Genomic DNA, 22,486 nt, shown 5'->3' on the forward strand with positions numbered 1-22,486 from the left:
GGCCTCTTTCACACGGTCAGTATTTAGTCAGTATTTGATCAGCATTTGCAATCCAAAACACAGACACACATTCCATTCCATTTTTTCTGTGTTTTGGACCCACTCCTGTTTTTGTCTTTCAATTACTGATATAAAACAGTGACCAAATACTGACCGTCTGAAAAAGGCCATTAAATTCCTGCATTTAGGACATTTTTCCTTGTTTAAAGTAAAATGATTTCAGGTATAAATTCTCAAAAAACAGTTGCAAATTAAGCATAATGCTGCTTTCAGGTGGTCAGTATTTGGTCAGTGATTTGCATCAGAATTTTATCAGAATTGGCAATTCAAAAGCAGGAGTGAGTCCAAAACCCAGATGACATGCAATTAATTCCATTATGTTTTATCTAAGTTTTGGACCCACTCCTCTTTTTGGCTTACAAATACTGATGCAAAACACTGACCGAAGACTGACCGTCTGAAAGAGGCTTTATATATGCTCAAAATGCTGAATTGTTTTTCTGTTTTGTTTTTAGTTTTCTGTCCTTCTGATGAATCATAAGAAGAAAAAAATTAACAGTGATGTTAAAACAACATTACTGACACTGTTGCTGCCCCCACTACCCACTCTGTCATAAGACCACTACTGTCACTGTCTCTGTCACCTTCCCCGCTCTGTCATGAGACCACTACTGTCACTGTCTCTGCCACCATCCCCACTCTATCCTGGGGACACTACTGCCACTGCTGCTGCTGCCACTACTGTCCCAACTCTGTCATGGTGCCATTAGTACTGCTGCCACCATCCTAACTCTGTAATGGGGCTACTATTGTCCCTGTTATTGTCACTGCTGCTGCCACCCTCCCCACTCTGTCATGGGGTCACTAATTGAATCCTGGGGCACTGCACAGTTAAGTCCAAGCTAATAAATGAGACCTGATGCTAACAGTGACCTGCAATACCGACGCACAGTGATTTGACAGCTAGCAGAAGGGATTAAAAAGCATGTGTTTGGGCTACCACAACATGCGTTAAAAGGACATTTTTTTTTTCCTCCACTATTTTATTGATGCAGCTTCCATTTCTTTATTTTGTTCCACTAAGGAGCCATTTGGACACAGCACCTGCAGTGGCGCGCACACTTTATTTTTGCATTACAGAAAGGGATGTCAGGAATCATCCTGCTACGTCTGTTTAGTTCAGATTGTTTTGCGCTCAAGTTCTCCCTCAGTTAAGATGGTGGATTGTGTCTCAGCTGGGTGCCATCTTACTTCCTGTTTAACATTTAAACCTCTCAAGCCTGTTACTAATTGCTTGAGTATTGTGTTTAGCTTCTGCTCGTGCAGTCCTCTTGCTTGGAACTAGCTCTCTGGTTTGTTCCTCCTACTTGCGGTTTACCCTGCTACTTTGTGAGATCCTGCTACCTCCTGTTGCCGACCCAGATTGCTTGACTACGTTCCTGTGCCACCTGCCCTGACCCACTGCTCATCTGACCTCGGCTCTGCTGCATCCTTCAGTCCTGCACTGTTGCTACCGGTAACGGCTACGACTTCCTGGCTCTGCCGCATTCTTCAGTCCTGCACTGTTGCTACTGGTAACAGCTCTGCCTATCTGGCTCTGCTGCATCCTTCAGTCCTGCACCATTGCTACTGGTTACGGCTCTGCTTGCTTGGCTCTGCTACATCCTTCGGTCCTGCAACCTCCTATTCAAGACTCCAGTGCTTCCTATGTACAGGCCTTGTCCCTGCCATTGGATTCCAGCAGTATTCCACTAGTATCGTGACAAGGGATTAGCTATGGATCGTGGTGACCTGCACAGTGATGTAGACAGTGATAAAGTACAACTGCCTGTAATACTGATGGCACAGTACCTACAGAACAGATTAAGTATGAATGTGGGTGCACTAGAACTTAATGCACATGACAATACACTCCCCTGCATTTGCAGTGGCCAGGTTTGGGGTGGCACTGGGTCCCCCAGACACCGTTGATGTGTCACCATGTGTTGCTGCTCTCCGGAAGAGATGGTAAGGCGAAGTGCATCCCAATAGGAAATAAGTCCAGAGAGTCAGGGTCTGCAGTAAACCAGTAAACCAAGGTGCTTCTTTACTGGAGGAATTCAGGTGCAAAACATTATAGGTGAGGTGAAGGGCTGGCTTCTTTAATCTCCTCCCTGGCAGGAGAAGGGTTTTATGCTGAGGAAAGGCCTGAGCTAGCTGTCCCTCTCTCTCTTCAGAAGGCTGGTACCCTGGTCCAAGGCTGGTGTTCCAGGGTCAGAGTATCTCCGTCTCAGCATCTTCTTCTGGTCACTCAGTAGTCTGTCAGAGTCTCCTCTTTCAAGCACTATTCCCTAACTGCTAGACTAGAACCTTCTAGTGGGAAGGGTAGAGCGGAGAAGTTCAGCACAAACAGATACAGTCATGGCCAAAAGTTTTGAGAATTACATAAATATTGGAAATTGGAAAAGTTGCTGCTTAAGTTTTTATAATAGCAATTTGAATATACTCCAGAATGTTATGAAGAGTGATCAGATGAATTGCATAGTCCTTCTTTGACATAAAAATTAACTTAATCCCCCAAAAAACTTTCCACTGCATTTCATTACTGTTATTAAAGGACCTGCTGAGATCATTTCAGTAATCGTCTTGTTAACTCAGGTGAGAATGTTGACGAGCACAAGGCTGGAGATCATTATGTCAGGCTGATTGGGTTAAAATGGCAGACTTGACATGTTAAAAGGAGGGTGATGCTTGAAATCATTGTTCTTCCATTGTTAACCATGGTGACCTGCAAAGAAACGCGTGCAGCCATCATTGCGTTGCATAAATGGCTTCACAGGCAAGGATATTGTGGCTACTAAGATTGCACCTCAATCAACAATTTATAGGATCATCAAGAACTTCAAGGAAAGAGGTTCAATTCTTGTTAACAAGGCTTCAGGGCGTCCAAGAAAAGTCCAGCAAGAGCCAGGATCGTCTCCTAAAGAGGATTCAGCTGCGGGATCGGAGTGCCACCAGTGCAGAGCTTGCTCAGGAATGGCAGCAGGCAGGTGTGAGAGCATCTGCACGCACAGTGAGGCGAAGACTTTTGGAAGATGGCCTGGTGTCAAGAAGGGCAGCAAAGAAGCCAATTCTCTCCAAAAAAACATCAGGGACAGATTGATCTTCTGCAGAAAGTATGGTGAATGGACTGCTGAGGACTGGGGCAAAGTCATATTCTCCGATGAAGCCTCTTTCCGATTGTTTGGGGCATCTGGAAAAAGGCTTGTCCGGAGAAGAAAAGGTGAGCGCTACCATCAGTCCTGTGTCATGCCAACAGTAAAGCATCCTGAGACCATTTATGTGTGGGGCTGCTTCTCATCCAAGGGAGTGGGCTCACTCACAATTTTGCCCAAAAACACAGCCATGAATAAAGAATGGTACCAAAACACCCTCCAACAGCAACTTCTTCCAACAATCCAACAACAGTTTGGTGAAGAACAATGCATTTTCCAGCACGATGGAGCACCGTGCCATAAGGCAAAAGTGATAACTAAGTGGCTCGTGGACCAAAACGTTGACATTTTGGGTCCATGGCCTGGAAACTCCCCGGATCTTAATCCCATTGAGAACTTGTGGTCAATTCTCAAGAGGCGGGTGGACAAACAAAAACCCACTAATTCTGACACACTCCAAGGAGTGATTATGAAAGAATGGGTTGCTATCAGTCAGGAATTGGCCCAGAAGTTGATTGAGAGCATGCCCAGTCGAATTGCAGAGGTCCTGAAAAAGAAGGGCCAACACTGCAAATACTGACTCTTTGCATAAATGTCATGTAATTGTCGATAAAAGCCTTTGAAACGTATGAAGAGCGTGTAATTATATTTCACTACATCACAGAAACAACTGAAACAAAAGATCTAAAAGCAGTTTAGCAGCAAACTTTGTGAAAACTAATATTTGTGTCATTCTCAAAACTTTTGGCCACGACTGTACATTGTTACACTTTCCGTCTCGCATAGACTTACATTAGAGCTTCAATGATACTTAAAGGCAATGACACAGCAGTTTTTCCAGACAAAAACAAGTTTCCATACATCAGAGCTAAAACCAGACATTCAAAAGGTAGGTTTGTCTGGTTTTGAGGGTAAAAAAGTCTAGCTTTTCACCTCCAAAACATGGTCTTCTTTAAACTCCATGGCAGCTGTGGAAAATTACCAGCCTCTTATTCAAAGTCCTAACAGTCTCTCAGTGTTCATTAACCCTTTCCACAGAGTCTCACAAATACAGTAATAATAAACAGGATATATATCACAAAATACATATAAAATGTTGTAACACAGTAATAAACAGCATAAGTTAACCCTTTCAAGAGAAATGAAGTAGGAAGTAAGAGGTTTAACTTTGCATAGGGGAAATAAACAAATGTCCAAACGTTAAAGTACCCCCTGCTCCAGGGTACTACACACTCTCCCTGCAGTTTAAAGAGGACCTGCTAAATGCATTCCCGGTGAAGTAACAATTCTGCAGCATCTATTCTTATGGTTCTATGTTGTGCCATTCCTGTATTATTTCAAATAGAAGTTATGAATGAATTGCTAGTAATCTGCAGTAAGGGTACAGTCTGACTCTACCCAGTCAGTGCTGCCATTATAAGACTGTCAGAGACACATCCCCAACTGATTAACACCCCTCTGTACCCTTACTGCAGTCTGCTAGCAATTCATTCATAACTTCTAGCAGAAATAACTAAGGAATAGCACAATATAGAGCCAGAAGAATAGATGCTCCATTATTGTTATTACATGGCAAACACATGTAGCTATTAAAACAGACATGTCAGGAATGGTGACAGATCCTCTTTAGTAGAGATGGCCTTGCTGTTCGCGAAGCGGTCGTTTCGCGGCGAACTCTGCGATTCGCCGAACATGCAAAAATATGGAGATATTCGCGCCCGCCATATTCTTTTATATTGTGAAGAATTTTGACCCATGGCACATCCATCAGGTGGTACAGGACAGCCAATTGAGATGTTTCAGCACATGGACATTTCCCCTACCTTATAAATAAACCTGATCTGGCCACCATTTTACATTCAGTGTTTTGCCAGTGTAGGGAGAGGTTGCTGTGTGGAGCAGGGACAGGCTGTTAGGGACACCAAACGCTAGCTAATAGCTAATAAGGCCACAAAAGTCCTTTTAAGGACTGGTATAGGTGTGATACACAGAGGGGTGCGATATACTTATAATATAATTTTATAATGAGTCAAAAACACATAGATCTATATAGTGATCACCTGGAAGTTATGGGCTAGGGGCTTACTAGGGCCATTTTTATATAGGGTAAGGTTCCGGACAGGGTTGCTCTTAACAGGGCGGGTGGTCTGTGGATAGGCTATCAGTGCCAGAATAGCACCCCCCTATAGGGAAATATCAGGGACAGTTCTTTTCCCACCCTGTCCCTCAATACCACATCATCATCTAGCCCAGGGATAAATGTTTTTTGCTTTCCCTCTGGGATTCATGGATGCGCACTGGAACCCCCAGGATTGTGGTAGGACATATGGTTTCTGATTTGGTGCCGCCGAGCACCTGATTTAGTGCCGCAGAGCACTTGTCATTGCCTACCACATCTATGCTTTTTGCTTAACTTTAATAATTTAATTTATTTTCATTTGGAGGGATATGTTAGAAAGTATATCATAGTGCATTTGTATTGTGCGGCAGTTATGTGTGGTTCTGCTGCGATACTGCAGGTATATAGAGGGACAAGCGTTATTGGAACAAATAATTTCTACTGGTGTGATATACTAGTCGCCCCCCAAAAAAACTGATTGAAGCAGGGGTGGTATATACCAATATACTTTCTTTATAGTGCATTTGGGTACTGTATAGTGCATTTGCGCATGCGCGTACACGAAAATTATATTGCCGATATTTTGCATTGAAAAAAATAATGAATGGAGATCGCAAATTCGAATAATACATCTGGTATGTCACTGTCCATGTTGTGGGACTATTTGTGCACTTCTAGTAATTATTTCTTGGCTGCAAATATGAGCTGAAGGTTTTTCAGGTTCGCCTGCCATTAAAATGAATGGGACCCGCCGCGAACTTGCGGTTCGCGAACATTTGATTACGTTTGCGCGTTCGCGAACCGTCCCGGCAGATGTTCATCACTACCCTTTAGGTTCCAAGCCTTCACACTGAGATTCTGCTACCGAGTGGGATGAATATGATTAGGAAGAGTGGCCTGGGTAAACCAGATTTATTGCTATTTGTGACAAATTAATTTACAAATAAATTTTTTTTGTGAAGTTCGACAAATCTGGAGGTCATTTATCATACAGGCATGTGCCATTCCAGTTTTGATAACGCTGGCACCGGAAGAATTAGCTTAAATGGGTTGTGCAGCTATTTACAGATGCAGCCGAGCTAAACTTGATGGTTAACGCATTAAGTAAAGAATGGCAAGAAAAAGATAACTAACTTTTCAATGGATTCAAATTGCTTTTTTCACGAGATAACCAAAATAGCACTGTGCCATGTTTTATCAGAGTCAATCCTGAGGATAGGTCATCAATATAAATTGCTGCACAACCCCTTAAGTTATTACAAGGCCCACACCTCATCACAAATTAAGCACTTTCTACTGCAGTCCGTGTGCCTAGACTTCAGACTTGTTTTGATCACAAATGTGCCTCCCACACCACACCACTGTCATGCCCTCTTTTCAGAAAGCGATGTGGGCGGTCTGGATGCATGATTTGCTAAATAGTATTAAAAAAATGCTAAAAGTTAGTTTCTGATCTGAGGGGGAGCACAGCAAATGACTAAGTTACAAATAAATTTAGTATACTAATTCATGTACAGTAGTTTCAAAATATCACATGCACTAATGCAGTGAGCTCCCTCTAGGGGCAGCTGCAAACAGGAAGAATTCCAATATTTCAAGGGATTGTCTTTCCATTACACAGCATAATCTTTTAAATAGATCATGAAAAAAATATTTCTCATTTATATGCTGTTAAAAGATGATCCCGTGATGACATTTGTGATGACATTTACTTATTTTGTATGATGCCATCTGGTTTTTTAAGTGAATAGCAATGTGCAAGTCCATCTACTGAGCTCAGTGCTGCTGATCACGCATGTCAGAGCCAGGTCTCTGCATTGTAATCCTATAGCTTTCTGCAAGGAAGGGACCCATTTTTATGAGCTCCTGGGGAACATTAGTGAGCATGCCGGACCGGCAGCACTTGCTTCATAGATGGATGTGCATGTTGCTGTACACTCTGAACATCAGGTGGTGCCTGATCATCACTCTTCATTGGATCAATGTGAATGGATATGACATGTAATGGTGGGACAAGCCCTTTAACTGGATGACTATGTGAAGTGCAGTGAAGCAGAAGATCTGGAGCTCTGTATCAGTACAGACCTCTATAAAGATTTCAAAACCGTTCAGATTAAAGTGAAACAATAGGTGCACTTCCCGGCCTTAAATCACCACCTCATCTCTTTCAGCATCATTGCCAAGACTATTAGGTGTTAATAAATAAACCCTCTCCAAGAATATAAGATAGTTTACCCATAGCCACTCTAGACCACCATGGATAACTGGCATCATTCTTAACCTCTTCATTACCCATCAGAGATATTACAAAATACATACTAATATATAAACCCCTCTACACCACCAGGATTACCACTAACTCAAAATGCAACATACAGTATGTCAAAATATGCATTATAGCATTTGTAGAAAGTTGGAAGAGGGAATTTTTTTTTTGCCATCTTCCTGCTATTTGAACCTATCTATGGGTGCTATTCAAACTCATTTGTACAAGTTTCCTGTTGCATAAGGCACTGTGTGAGATATTTATAAACATTTATAAAGCAGCTCCATCAATAAGAAACTAAACACTGGAAACATTTTGTTCTGCTCAGTACTTTTTCTGCCATTCTAAAATGTGAATTGTATTCAAATGTGAAAATGCTTAATCTGTGTGTAGCTCTCTCATCTATATTACCTTCACATTGTACTCTGCTGTGTTACTTTACATTAGCTTATCTTCCCCTTCTACCTTTTAAAACATTCCTAGTCATTCTGCAGATCAATATCTGAGTTTGCAATAAAGTCTTTGAATTTGTACTGGCGAAGAGATGATCTCGATAAAATGTGTCTTAAAGTATGAATTGTTCAAATAAAAAGTTATCAGTAAAAACTATGATACTCATATTTTTAGAGAGTTGCATTCAGCATGTCATTTCGCTAATATATTCACTTTAACTGGGCTTTACTATGTTTTTTACAAAAACCCTAAACATATTATAAGTGAACCTTTACCAAATCCTACTGTGTTTGGAACTGTTTAAAAATATTGCCATAGAAATTCAGTTAAAAATAAATTCATATATTCAATAACGACCCTACTGTCAATAAAAAAAAAAATATACAGTACAGACCAAAAGTTTGGACACACCTTTTCTTTATTTTCATGACTATGAAGGCATCAAAACTATGAATTAACAAATGTGGAATTATATACATAACAAACAAGTGTGAAACAACTGAAAATATGTCATATTCTAGGTTCTTCAAAGTAGCCACCTTTTGCTTTGATTACTGCTTTGCACACTCTTAGCATTCTCTTGATGAGCTTCAAGAGGTAGTCCCCTGAAATGGTCTTCCAACAGTCTTGAAGGAGTTCCCAGAGATGCTTAGCACTTGTTGGCCCTTTTGCCTTCACTCTGCGGTCCAACTCACCCCAAACCATCTCGATTGGGTTCAGGTCCGGTGACTGTGGAGGCCAGGTCATCTGGCGCAGCACCCCATCACTCTCCCTCATGGTCAAATAGCCCTTACTTTCAAAGTTTTCCCAATTTTTCGGCTGACTGACTGACCTTCATTTCTTAAAGTAATGATGGCCACTCGTTTTTCTTTACTTAGCTGCTTTTTTCTTGCCATAATACCAATTCTAACAGTCTATTCAGTAGGACTATCAGCTGTGTATCCACCTGACTTTTCCTCAACGCAACTGATGGTCCCAACCCCATTTATAAGGCAAGAAATCCCACTTATTAAACCTGACAGGGCACACCTGTGAAGTGAAACCCATTTCAGGGGACTACCTCTTGAAGCTCATCAAGAGAATGCCAAGAGTGTGCAAAGCAGTAATCAAAGCAAAAGGTGGCTACTTTGAAGAACCTAGAATATGACATATTTTCAGTTGTTTCACACTTATTTGTTATGTATATAATTCCACATGCGTTAATTCATAGTTTTGATGCCTTCATAGTCATGAAAATAAAGAAAACTCTTTGAATGAGAAGGTGTGTCCAAACTTTTGGTCTGTACTGTATATTAGATGTCATCTATACTGTAATCCAAGTGTATATATTCAGGCTATATAGCATTCTTAATAATGTATTTTAGGGTGTACATTATTTCTTACAATACACTCAGTTGCTGCAGAAAATATTTTTAACCCCTAGTATACCGGAGGTTTTTTCATTTTTGCGTTTTCATCTTTCTTGAGCCATAGCTTTGTTATATTTCCGTTCACATAGCTGGGCTTATTTTGTTGCAGGACAAGTTGTGCTTTCTAATGCCACCATTCATTATGGTATGCAATATAGTGGGAAGCGATAAAAAAATTCCAAATGGAGTGGAATTGGAAAAAAAAGGCAATTTCTCTACTGTTTTACGGATCTTGTTCCCATGGCATTCCGTTTGCGGCAAAACAAACCCACATCCTTCATTCTCTGGGTCAGTATGATTACAACGATACCACATATGTATAGGTTTTTCATGTCTAAATAGTGTTAAAAAAAAAGTAGACTTAGAAAAAAAAAATCTTACATCACCATATTCTGACTCCTATAACTGTAGTTTTTATTAATACCATTTTGGAGTGTGTGCGACTTTTTGATCACATTTTATTTATCAGCAATGAAAAAATGGCAAATTATCCATTTTGACCCTCTTTTTTTTGTTATGCCATTCGCCGTATTAGTAATATATTTTTATATTTTAATAGTACGTGATATCCATGATGTTTATTTTTTTTGTTATTTAGGTATTTATTTTTTTATTATATGGAAAGAGTGATTTAAGAGGGTGATTTAAACTTAATAGTTTTTAAAAACCTTTTTGTAATGATTTTGAAGCTCATATATGAATAAACAAAATGCATTTTTATTTTTATTTTAAATTTTTAACAATCATGGATTTTTTAAATGCATTTATTACTGACTATTGCTCATTTCTTATGTTGGCCTGCCACCTTTGCAGAATTGCAGCATGAATGCTCTCAGCCTCTTCAGCGAGGCTGAGTGCATTTAAATCAATTACCAGCATTCTCATTGGCCACAGAGGATGCCGGTAACAAGCGCTGCCGGGTTTTTGACACTTTAGATGCCGTGATCTCACTTGATCACGGCATCTAAAGACCTTAATTACCATGATCGACATTATTGCGAGCATGCGAGCACCATGTTTGATGGGTTAAAGAGAAAAAGGAAATTTGTTTTCCATGATTCATTGATTGAAAAAATGTGTATTGGAGTGCTTATACACAGGCACCTTTTTTACCTTTAATAAATGTCAGGCACTTTTTTTGGCCTCCTGCAGTGTTTGTGACATTTGTTTTTGGTGTTTTTTTGCATGTAGTTGTGCAGATTTACTAAGCTTGAAGATGGCGTAAATGTAGACAAGCTGCCTGAACCTGCAACAGATTTATCACATTGGCTCGGGCAGGATTATAAATGTGATGCAGGGATAGATACCTTTCTCTGACTCTATATCAACTATTGGTTTGCTCAATGTAGTATAGAAAAGGTTACAGCCAGCTCACCTCGACGTCCTGCACAGCGGTGCACGGAGCGGACTCAAGCCAGTCCTGATTGAAGATAGGAGAAATGGAAAAAATGCTCCAGCACCACGATGGATAATGTGAAAATCCCGGTCTTTATTGTCACCAAAATTCAGGTAAATACAGCAATCAAAACACTGGTGCCCACCGGTTCCCAAGATCTACGCGTTTCGAACTGTCGTGTTCTTACATCATGACTAAGAACACGACAGTTCGAAACGCGTAGATCTTGGGAACCGGTGGGCACCAGTGTTTTGATTGCTGTATCTACCTGAATTTTGGTGACAATAAAGACCGGGATTTTCACATTATCCATCGTGGTGCTGGAGCATTTTTTCCATTTCTCCTATTGGTTGGCTCACTTTGAAAACTGTGGTGCAATTTTGAAAACCAAACAAAAACAGCCGTAAAATGAAAGATCATGTGCGGTAACATAACAGTAAGACCAAACTACAAAAAACACACATGTAATACAAAAATCATCTTTATTGTCTCATATCCAAAAAGACATACCATACATAAATATAGAGAATAAAAAAATAGAAAGCAGTGCAGATCAATGCTGTGAAAATGATAGCCCCACTGAGCTATGAGACAATAAAGATGATTTTTGTATTATATGTGTGGTTTTTGTAGTTTGGTCTTGTGGTGCAATTTTTTCACAAAATGTTGAATCTTAGGCCACACATTCTTTTTGTGAAGCCATGACCTTTCGAGCTGAAAAAACTGGAGAAACCCCAGTTGCTCCAAAATTGCACCAATTTGTGCCACTTTTTAGATATATTCTAGGCACAGACATATTAGTTAGTGTTGAGTGAATCAAACAAATTAACTTCGATCTGAATTTCTGGAAAAGATTGATTCGCCACAAAGACAAATTTCCTCATGCTTAATGGTGATAAGTCTATTTTTCTGAAATGGCGGTAAAAAAAAACATACTCACATCAGCCATTTGCTTGTGGAGAGGCCGTCGTGGCCATCTTGATTGAAGAAACCACACAAAACCTTGCGCGCGGTGATGTGTGATGTCAGCATGCTGCCCAGGCGCAGTTATGTCATCATTGATGACATCACTGTACCCATCCAGCGTGATGACATCACTTCACTGCACATGATTTTGTGAAGTTTCTTCAATCAACATGGCAGCAACGACCTCTCTGTGAGCAAATGGATTATATAAGTATGTATTTTTTTTGTTTACCCTAATTAACCCCTGAAAGGGCTCAATTTTGTTGTCAGATGCGATCTGCACTGAATGCAATATTTGAGGGGTTCAATGACAGGTAGCAAATCAGCTACTATAGCTGGAGTTGCCAGGCACACCTGCGCCAAATTTCTGAAAATGGTACACAGTAATAATAAATTTGGCGTAAGTGCAATGTGGTTGTGCCTATTTCAATAAAAGTACACCTGAGAAATATGTGGAAAAATGTTTTCTCGAGTGAGATAAAAGAGTTGTAAAGCCTGTATTTTCAACTTTTTGAAGCCAGAATTCTAATGTGGAGGGCTTGATAAATTTCCCCTTATGAGTCTATATTGTGATGTGTATTGCAGTCTTTTGAGGGTCTTGCTAGATTGTCACAATAGTGTCTTGCATTTGTATTGTGAGACACTGAAGTCCTTAACAAAATTTGCAAAAATGAAAGGGTAAACACATCTGTGCTAGAGATGATTGAATAGATTCTGAATTAATTGGATTTGTGATGAATTTTGCGAAATTCTGCTGTCAAAAGAATCCGAAGTTTTGTAAATCACTTCGGACAAATCACTCAAACCGGCAGTGAAAATTGGCTTGGAAAAATGACAGGAAGAAAGAAGATGAAGGATCGTATGAGCCTGGGAGGAAGAGGGCTTTCTCTAATTGGCTCAGAGGCTGAAAGACAGCCTGTAAGTCAATCAGAGGAAGGTCCTTCAGCCTCTGGGCTGGAGAGACGTCATTCTAAGACTAGTTTGCAATTTGAGAGAGCATGTGTGTTGGCTGTGTATAACAAAAGGGAATTACAGACATAAGCCAGTAATCTAGGTGTGGTAGGGAGAGTAAAGGGACAGTATAACAACATATTTAATTAGGGAGAGACCGTTCACTCCAAGTTCTGTGATGCAATTTCTGTATTTCTCTCTGAGAAGTTTATGTTGCACTGCAAATTCTGCAATGATCACACAAAAACCTCATTTTTTTTTCATTAAATGAACAGCCAGACAGCTTTTTTGGATCTCAAGTTTCTACAGTTCATAAGTAATGTATCTGCTTATTTTGCTAATACCTCCAGCACTAGCATCAATAGCAGACTATGCATTCTGCTGCAAATGCATTGTATTGCATCAAGATACTGTGCCGTTTTAGGAAACATCTTGTGCTGTAACAATAGCATTTATATACCTGTTTAAGTTAACGCATTGCATTGTGTCAAGACACCATGCATTATAAGTGAACACCTTGTGCTGCAATAACAGCATTGATATACCAGTTTAAGATAACGCATTGTATTATCATTGTAAATTGTCAATACCAGTGTGCAGTGTGTTTGTAGAAAGGAGGAAAAGTTTAATTATGCCTCTTTCTGTAAATTATGAAAATGAAAAAATGTTCAATTTTGCTAGTAACTTTTGATAATCTATGTACCAAACCTGTAACTTTTCATTTAGAGGTCTCATGATAAAATGTTTGGTAAACATTAGAGATGTCGCGAATATAAAATTTTCCGTTCGGCGAACGCGAATTTTCGCAAATGTTCGAGAACGGGCGAACCGGGCGAACCGCCATAGACTTCAATAGGCAGGCGAATTTTAAAACCAACAGGGACTCTTTCTGGCCACAATAGTGATGGAAAAGTTGTTTCAAGGGGACTAACACCTGGACTGTGGCATGCCGGAGGGGGATCCATGGCAAAACTCCAATGGAAAATTACGTAGTTGACGCAGAGTCGGGTTTTAATCCGTAAAGGGCATAAATCACCTAACATTCCTAAATTGTTTGGAATAACGTGCTTTAAAACATCAGGTATGATGTTGTATCGATCAGGTAGTATAAGGGTTACGCCCGCTTCACAGTGACAGACCAAACTATGACAGACCAAACTCCCCGTTTAACGCACCGCAAACAACCGCAAACAGTCCATTTGCACAACCGCAAACTCCCCATTTGCACAAGGTTGGATACCAAGCTAGCCATGTCCTGTTCCTTGTCCTCACTGACGTCATTGAAGGTCTCTTACTCCACCCAGCCACGTACAACACCAAGGGTCCCTGAAAGGTGACAACAAGCCCCCTGGGACGCCTGCTGTGGTTTGTCTTCCACCTCCTCAAAGCCACCCTCCTCCTCTGACTTTTCTTCTTCAGACTCCTCTCTCTGCGTTGCCGCAGGTCCAGCAATCAACGACAAGGCTGCTTCTGGTGGTGATGGTGACCACAACTCTTCCTCTTCATGCTCATCTACGGCCTGATCCAGCACTCTTCGCAGGGCACACTCCAGAAAAAACGCATATGGGATGAGGTCGATGATGTTGCCTTGGGTTTGACTCATCAGGTTTGTCACCTCCGCAAAAGGACGCATGAGCCTACAGCCATTGTGCATGAGCGTTCAGTAACGCGGCCAGAAAATACCCAGCTCCGCAGAGGCTGTCCTCTTTTTTTTTAATAAAATAAAACTGTTCTTAACGGTTTAATCTCTGTTTTGTCCCCTATCAGGGGCTGGTGTATGGAATAGATTTTAGGAACCGGGAGATGGAAAAAGATGCTTAGTCGGTCCTCTTACTTCCATTTTGGGGCACTGCGCGTGCGCCGTGTAATGTACTGTGCAATCCCAATATGAGTGGTGTGTTTAAGTAGTACTATTCCTATCAGTTTAATCCCTGTTACGTCCCCTATCAGGGGACATGTATGTAATAGATTTTAGGAACCGGGAGATGGGAAAAGATGCTTGGTCTGTCCTCTCACTTCCAATTTGGGGCACTGCGCGTACGGCTTGCAATATACTGGGCCACCAGATATGAGTGGTGTGTTTAAGTAGTACTATTCCTATCAGTTTAATCCCTGTTACGTCCCTTATCAGGGGATGTGTATGTAATAGATTTTAGGAACCGGGAGATGGGAAAAGATGCTTGGTCGGTCCTCTCACTTCCAATTTGGGGCACTGCGCATATGGCTTGCAATCTACTGTGCCACCAGATATAGTTCAACTGGATCGACACAGCCTGTTATTAACAGGAATGTACCTTCTAAATATATATTAACCAAAGAGAATCGGTACTATATAGTATCCATTAAAATAGATTTTTATTAAATGACATAAAAAGACATAAACAAATACATAAGTGTAGAGACCATACAGAGTGCCAGGGAGGGCAGTCCACAATGGTATTACTATTCACCAATGGATAATCGCTATGAAATCAGCTATCTTGATGTAGGAAAGCTGTGTAAAAACGTCCAGGTCAGCATATAATATCGAGGCTGGCTCTGGCTATAATCACAGCTACCTAAGCATTAGATGCATCTAGCATAAATATAAATAGGGTATGAATAACATTCATATGTTGAGGCCGACACCATATAGCCTATAAGGCGCATCATATGATGCTACAATGTATATAGTCAAGCCGATCAAAGTCTCTTTTTCTTACCCTATATCCAGTGTTGTATTGGTGTGGGCTGTCTCTGCTTTGGCGTGCTCCTCGACGCAAGTTTCGCTTAATGCTTCATCAGGAGGGGCTTACTTTCTAATGAATCATGAGGTCTTTTTATATGGTTGTTAACCAATGACCCGGTCCGTTTGGTGTTATGTGACTCCACTGACGTTGATTTCTTTAGTGGCGCGTCATGTGATGGCTAGATTAATGATTCCAATGGGACTTCCGCCCTTCCGTCTGCGTGATCCAGGCGAAGGCATCTGTGCCACCAGATATGAGTGGTGTGTTTAAGTAGTACTATTCCTATCAGTTTAATCCCTGTTACGTCCCCTATCAGTGGACATGTATGGAATAGATTTTAGGAACCGGGAGATGGAAAAAGATGCTTGGTCGGTCCTCCTACTTCCAATTTGGGGCACTGCGCGTGCAATGTACTGTGCCACCAGATAGGAGTGGTGTGTTAAGTAGTACTATTCCTATCAGTTTAATCCCTGTTACATCCCCTATCAGTGGACATGTATGGAATAGATTTTAGGAACCGGGAGATGGAAAAAGATGCTTGGTCGGTCCTCCTACTTCCAATTTGGGGCACTGCGCGTGCAATGTACTGTGCCACCAGATAGGAGTGGTGTGTTAAGTAGTACTATTCCTATCAGTTTAATCCCTGTTACGTCCACTAGTATTATTAGTATTATTATAAGGTGTGTTAAGTAGTACTATTTCTTTCAGTTTAATCCCTGTTACGTCCCCTAGGAGACGTGTATGGAATAGATTTTAGGAACCGGGAGATGGAAATAGATGCTTGGTCAGTCCTCCTACTTCCAATTTGGGGCACTGCGCGTGCAATGTACTGTGCCACCAGATAGGAGTGGTGTGTTAAGTAGTACTATTCCTATCAGTTTTATCCCTGTTACGTCCACTAGTATTATTATTATTATTATTATAAGGTGTGTTAAGTAGTACTATTCCTATCGGTTTAATCCCTGTTACGTCCCCTATCAGGGGACGTGTATGGAATAGATTTTAGGAACCGGGAGATGGAAAAAGATGCTTTGTTGGTCCTCCTACTTCCAATTTGGGTCACTGCGCGTGCAATGTACTGTGCCACCAGATAGGAGTGGTGTGTTAAGTAGTACTATTCCTATTAGTTTAATCCCTGTTACGTTCTCTATCAGGGGACGTGTATGGAATAGATTTTAGACAACGCAAAGAGTTGTCAATAGTTGACACACTCATGACATAAATTTTATTCCTCTATGCGTCAATCGTGGTGTAGTGATGACTGTGCACGTGCGCACGTTTGGGAGATTGCAGGAGGTCTGTTCACAATGAAGCAAAGACCTTATCATCTGGGGTGTGCCAACATTGCCATTGCCAACACACTCATAGAGGTGGTCGCTTCATTGTGATACGCAAGCCCCTTCACCACAACAAGGTAAGGATCACGAAGGGCAATTGACACATGTATGTGCCTTTTTTTTGTTTTGTTTTTGCAGCCACAGTGCAGCACCAGAGGCCAGAAAAATTTGGGATGTACACATGCCTGAAAAATTAGGTATTGTTGCAGCTGCTGCTGTAGCAGCGGCCATAAAAATTGATGTTTCCCAGGCATAAAGTGCCCTAAAACATTGCGGCTTGAACCCTAGTTGGTGGCGGCTAAGTCATGCAAGTCATCCGGCATTCAGAGATAAAATACAACATCGTGTGTACCATTTTTAGCCCAAGGCAGCTCATCTCATCAGGCCTTTTTTAGTCGAATGTATCGCCCAATGTCAGTCCCTTCAGGATCCATGCCTCATTCATCCTAATAAAGGTGAGGTAATCTAAACTTTTTTGACCTAGGCGACTTCTCTTCTCAGTGACAATACCTCCTGCTGCACTGAAGGTCCTTTCTGACAGGACACTTGAAGCGGGGCAGGCGAGAAGTTCTATCGCAAATTGGGATAGCTCAGGCCACAGGTCAAGCCTGCACACCCAATAGTCAAGGGTTCATCGCTCCTCAGAGTGTCGATATCTGCAGTTATGGCGAGGTAGTCTGCTACCTGTCGGTCGAGTCGTTCTCTGAGGGTGGACCCCGAAGGGCTGTGGCGATGCGTAGGACTTAAAAGGGTCTGCATGTCCTCCATCAAAAACACGTCTGTAAAGCGTCCTGTCCTTGCCGGCGTGGTCGTGGTAGGAGGAGGATTACTTTCACCTCTTCCCCTGTTAGATTCCCGTTGTGCTGTGACATCACCCTTATACGCTGTGTAAAGCATACTTTTTAATTTATTTTGGAAATGCTGCATCCTTTCCCACTTGCAGTAATTCGGTAACATTTCAGGCACTTTCTGCTTATACCGGGGGTCTAGTAGCGTGGTCACCCAGTACAGGTCGTTCTCCTTCAGCTTTTTTATACGAGGGTCCCTCAACAGACACGACAGCATGAAAGACCCCATTTGCACAAGGTTGGATGCCGAGCTACTCATGTCCCATTCCTCGTCCGTGATCTCACTAAAGATATGTTCTTCGCCCCAGCCACATACAACACCACGGGTACCAGATAGGTGACAACGAGCACCCTGGGATGCCTGCTGTGGTTGGTCTTCCTCCTCTTCCTCAAAGCCACATTCCTCCTCTGACTCCTCTTCCTCACACTCCTCTTCCAGCGTTGCCGCAGGTCCAGCAAGCGATGTTGATAAGGCTGTTTCTGGTGGTGATGGTGACCACAACTCTTCCTCTTCCTCTTCACGCTCATCTACGGCCAGATCCAGCACTCTTTGCAGGGCACGCTCCAGGAAGAAAACAAATGGGATGATGTCGCTGATGGTGCCTTCGGTGCGACTGACTAGGTTTTTCCCCTCCTCAAAATGACCCATGAGCCTATAGGCATTGCGCGAGAGCGTCCAGTAATGTGGCAAAAAAATTCCCAGCTCCGCAGAGGCTGTCCTAGCACCCCGGTCATACAAATACTCGTTGACGGCTTTTTCTTGTTGGAGCAGGCGGTCGAACATTAGGTGTGTTGACTTCCAACGTGTCGGGCTGACGCAAATCAAGCGCCTCACTGGCATGTTGTTTCGCCGCTGGATATCTGAAAAGTGCACCATGGCAGTCTAGGAACGCCTGAAATGGCCACACACCTTCCTGTCCTGCTTGAGGACGTCCTGTAAACCTGGGTACTTATGCACAAAGCATTGTACGATCAGATTACACACATGTGCCATGCACGGCACATGTGTCAACTTGCCCAAATTTAATGCGGCCAACAAATTGCTTCCGTTCTCACACACCACTTTGCCGATCTCCAGTTGGTGCGGAGTCAGCCACTGATCCACCTGTGCATTCAGGGCGGACAGGAGTGCTGGTCCAGTGTGACTCTCTGCTTTCAGGCAAGTCAACCCCAAGACGGTGTGACACTGTCGTATCCGGGATGTTGAATAGCCCTTGGGGAGCTGGGGGGGGGGTGCCGTTGATGTGGAGCAAGACGCAGCGGCAGAAGAGGACTCAGCCGAGGAGGTTATGGAAGAGGATGGAGTAGGAAGAGTAGAGGAGGTGGCAGCAGGCCTGCCTGCAAGTCGTGGCGGTGTCACCAACGCATTCCATGCATGGCAGCCGTCAGCAGGTTTACCCAATGCGCAGTATAGGTGATATACCTGCCCTGACTGTGCTTTGCAGACCAGGTATCAGTGCCAGACATGCCATTACTTCTTTTTGCACAATCGAGTACTGGTTGGGGATTGCCTTTTGTGCAAAGAAATTTCGGCCGGGTACCTTCCACTGCGGTGTCCCAATAGCGACAAATTTTTTGAAGGCCTCAGACTCAACCAGCTTGTATGGTAAAAGCTGGCGGGCTAAGAGTTCAGACAAGCCAGCTGTCAGACGCTGGGCAAGGGGGTGACTTTGTGACATTGGCTTCTTACGCTCAAACATGTCCTTGACAGACACCTGACTGAGGGCAGATGAGCAGGAACTGCTCAAGGCGAGAGACGGAGTGGCGGATGGTTGAGAGGGGGCAAGGAGGACAGCAGTGGTTGACGTGGCTGAAGATGCTGGACCAGGAGGAGGATGGCGGCTTTGTGTTTGTGTGCTGCTTGTACTCATGTGTTGATCCTATAGGCATTTGTGATGTGCGATCATGTGCCTTCGCAAAGCAGTTGTACCTAGGTGGGTGTTGGACTTCCCACGACTCAGTTTCTTTTGACACAGGTTGCAAATGGCATCGCTGTTGTCAGAGGCAGACACACAAAAATAATTACACACTGCTGAGCTCTGCAATGACGGCATTCTGGTGGTGGCAACAGCATGCGTTGATTGGCGTGCTGTCTGGCTGACCCCGGGTGCCGATGCATGCTGTCTGACTGTGCCACTAGCTCCTTGCGACGACCTCCCCCTGCTTCAAACTCGTCTCCTCCTCCTCTCTGTCTCCCCATCTTAACTTTCCCCCTGTTCTTCTTCTCTTCGAGCGGGCACCCACGTGACATCCACGGACACATCGTCATCATCAACCGCTTCACTTGTATCTGACAACTCAGCAAAGGATGGTACAACATCATCATCATCACACCGTACGTCCATGTGTGTAATGCTGCCTGACTGAGACATATCCCTGTTATCTACATCCTCTGGCAATAATGGTTGCACATCACTCATTTCTTCCAACTGATTTGTAAATAACTCCTCTGACAGATCAAGTGAAGCGGCTGTGGTGCTAGTGTTGGTGGTGGCAGCAGGCGGGCGAGTGGTAACTTGAGAGGTGCCCGAAGCTGAGCTGGAGGAGGATGGTGCGTCAAGGTTCCGAGCGGAAGCTGTAGAAGATTGGGTGTCCTGTGTTATCCAGTCAACTATGTCCTCAGAACTTTTTGAGTTCAGGGTACGTGGCCTCTGAACACTGGGCATTATTCTAGGGCCAAAGGGAATCACAGCACCATGACCACGACGGCCCCTGTGGCCTGCCTCTGCCTGTCATTTTTTTTAGATTAGTTTAGTTGTACTATGCGTGCAAGCTACTGTGACACCAGATATGAGTTGCGCTGGTGACACTATGCACTTGCAGCAGGGCCTTAAACACACAAACACGTGCAGGTAACTGACTGCTATTTATTCACCGTCAAAATTGTTGTTTTTCTTTAAATGTAATCTACTGTTACACCAGATATGAGTTGTGCTGGTGACACTATGCACTTGCAGCATGGCCTTAAACAAACAAACACGTGCAGGAAACTGACTGCTATTTATTCACAGTCAAAATTGTTGTTTTTCTTTAAATATAATCTACTGTGACACCAGATATGAGTTGCGCTGGTGACACTGACACTATGCACTTGCAGCAGGCCTTAAACACACAAACACGTGCAGGCAACTGACTGCTATTTATTCACAGTCAAAATTGTTGTTTTTCTTTAAATGTAATCTACTGTGACACCAGATATGAGTTGCACTGGTAACACTGTGCACTTGCAGGGCATGAAACACACGTGCATGCAGGCAACTGACTGCTATTATATTACAGTCAAAAAAGTTTTTGTTTTTGTAAATGCAAGCTACGTGACACCAGATATGAGTGGTGGCACTGGGCAAGTGGGCACAGTATACGCTGTGAGCCTGACACACACGCTGGCAGGAAACTGCAATTAGATTACACAGAAAAAAAGAAAAAAAAGCAGACTGATGTTCTAGCCCTAAAAACCACTTTTTGGGGCTGTCTTTACAGCAGAGATCAGATGAGTCTTTCAGGACTCTAGTGGACACTGAACACACTGGCCTAGCTATCGATTTCCCTATTAAATCAGCAGCAGCTACACTGTCCCTCCTCTCACTAAGAATTCAGCTTCCGATTGAATCTAAAATGGATGCTGTCCAGGAGGTGGGAGGGTCTGGGAGGGAGGGTATGATGCTCTTTGGCTGGAATGTGACTGCTGACTCTGAGGTACAGGATCAAAGTTTACGCAATGATGACGAATAGGGGGCGGACCGAACATCGCATATGTTCGCACGCCGCGGCGAACGCGAACAAGCTATGTTCGCCGGGAACCGGCGAATAGTTCAGGACATCTTTAGTAAACATAAGGGTAGAAAACAAAAGACCAGGCTTCATCACCCAAGAGTTAGAATGTGGGTGGCTGTAGTAGTGCAAAAAGCAGTAACAGCACCAGTGGTCCAGTCAGTAGTAGTAACAGTAGCAACAGATCACAGTTCTCCCTGGCTTCTCATAGTTCCCACATTATTATTGAGGACAAAGAGGATGACATTTTGGACTGGATTGCTCACTGCTCCTCTCAGTCACAGTAGAGTGATGTTGACGTGGTCACCTCTAAGTCTGACAATGTGCCTCCTTGCAATCCCAGAGAAGCCTTTCAATTGCATCATCTCTGTCTTCATTGCCTACACCTAGTAGGGTGCTTTCTTTTTTCCTAAGAAGAAACAACAAAACCCCATATGCTATGAAGGATATTCAAGAAAGTCTCCTGTTGATGAGTTGTATGAGAACAGTCTGCATTTGGACTGTCACGAGAAGGAGGTGGGTAACCCCATGCATAGATGTGTTGGTAGTAGTAGCAATAGTAGTGGCACTTATAGCCATGGTGGAGGTGGTAGTAGGGACAGTGGTAGCTCAGGTGAAAGTGGCACTTGGGGCAAATACAGAGCATGGAATCGAGAGGAAGGTCAAAGAGCCCACAATGAAATATCACTGGCTGTTGTGTTATACAGGACCTGGAAGCTGAATTGGGTGCTGATGAAGTGACATCTGAGGAGGAGGGTTATCGCAATAAGAAGCAGAGGCAACATATGGCCAAAACCTCCAAAGAAAATGGCCAGGGCCAGATCTGCTTCTATTATGGTAAGCTCAGGAACAGGAACCATGACAAACCACTTCATTAAACTATAACATTAACCTTTTTTTTCAAATTCTATATAGACAGTTGGACATACATTTGGACATACATCTAATGGCAGCTGCATGCAGGTCCATAGTTCATATTGGTATATGACATTATGTCCCATGAAGGTAAATTGATTATGTATATTGATATTACATTTAATTTAGAAA

At 42.8% G+C, this 22,486-nt stretch overlaps 1 protein-coding gene across 1 annotated transcript in view; it reads right to left on the reverse strand.

Moving 5' to 3' along the window:
* SNTG1 (syntrophin gamma 1) overlaps window positions 1–22,486 on the reverse strand; it is a gene marked incomplete at its 3' end in the record, with an annotated part of 293,950 nt that overhangs the window by 87,557 nt on the left and 183,907 nt on the right. The window lies entirely within an intron of this gene.

This window comes from Bufo bufo, chromosome 5 (genome assembly GCF_905171765.1).
Source record: "Bufo bufo chromosome 5, aBufBuf1.1, whole genome shotgun sequence".
Taxonomy (NCBI): Eukaryota; Metazoa; Chordata; class Amphibia; order Anura; family Bufonidae; genus Bufo; species Bufo bufo.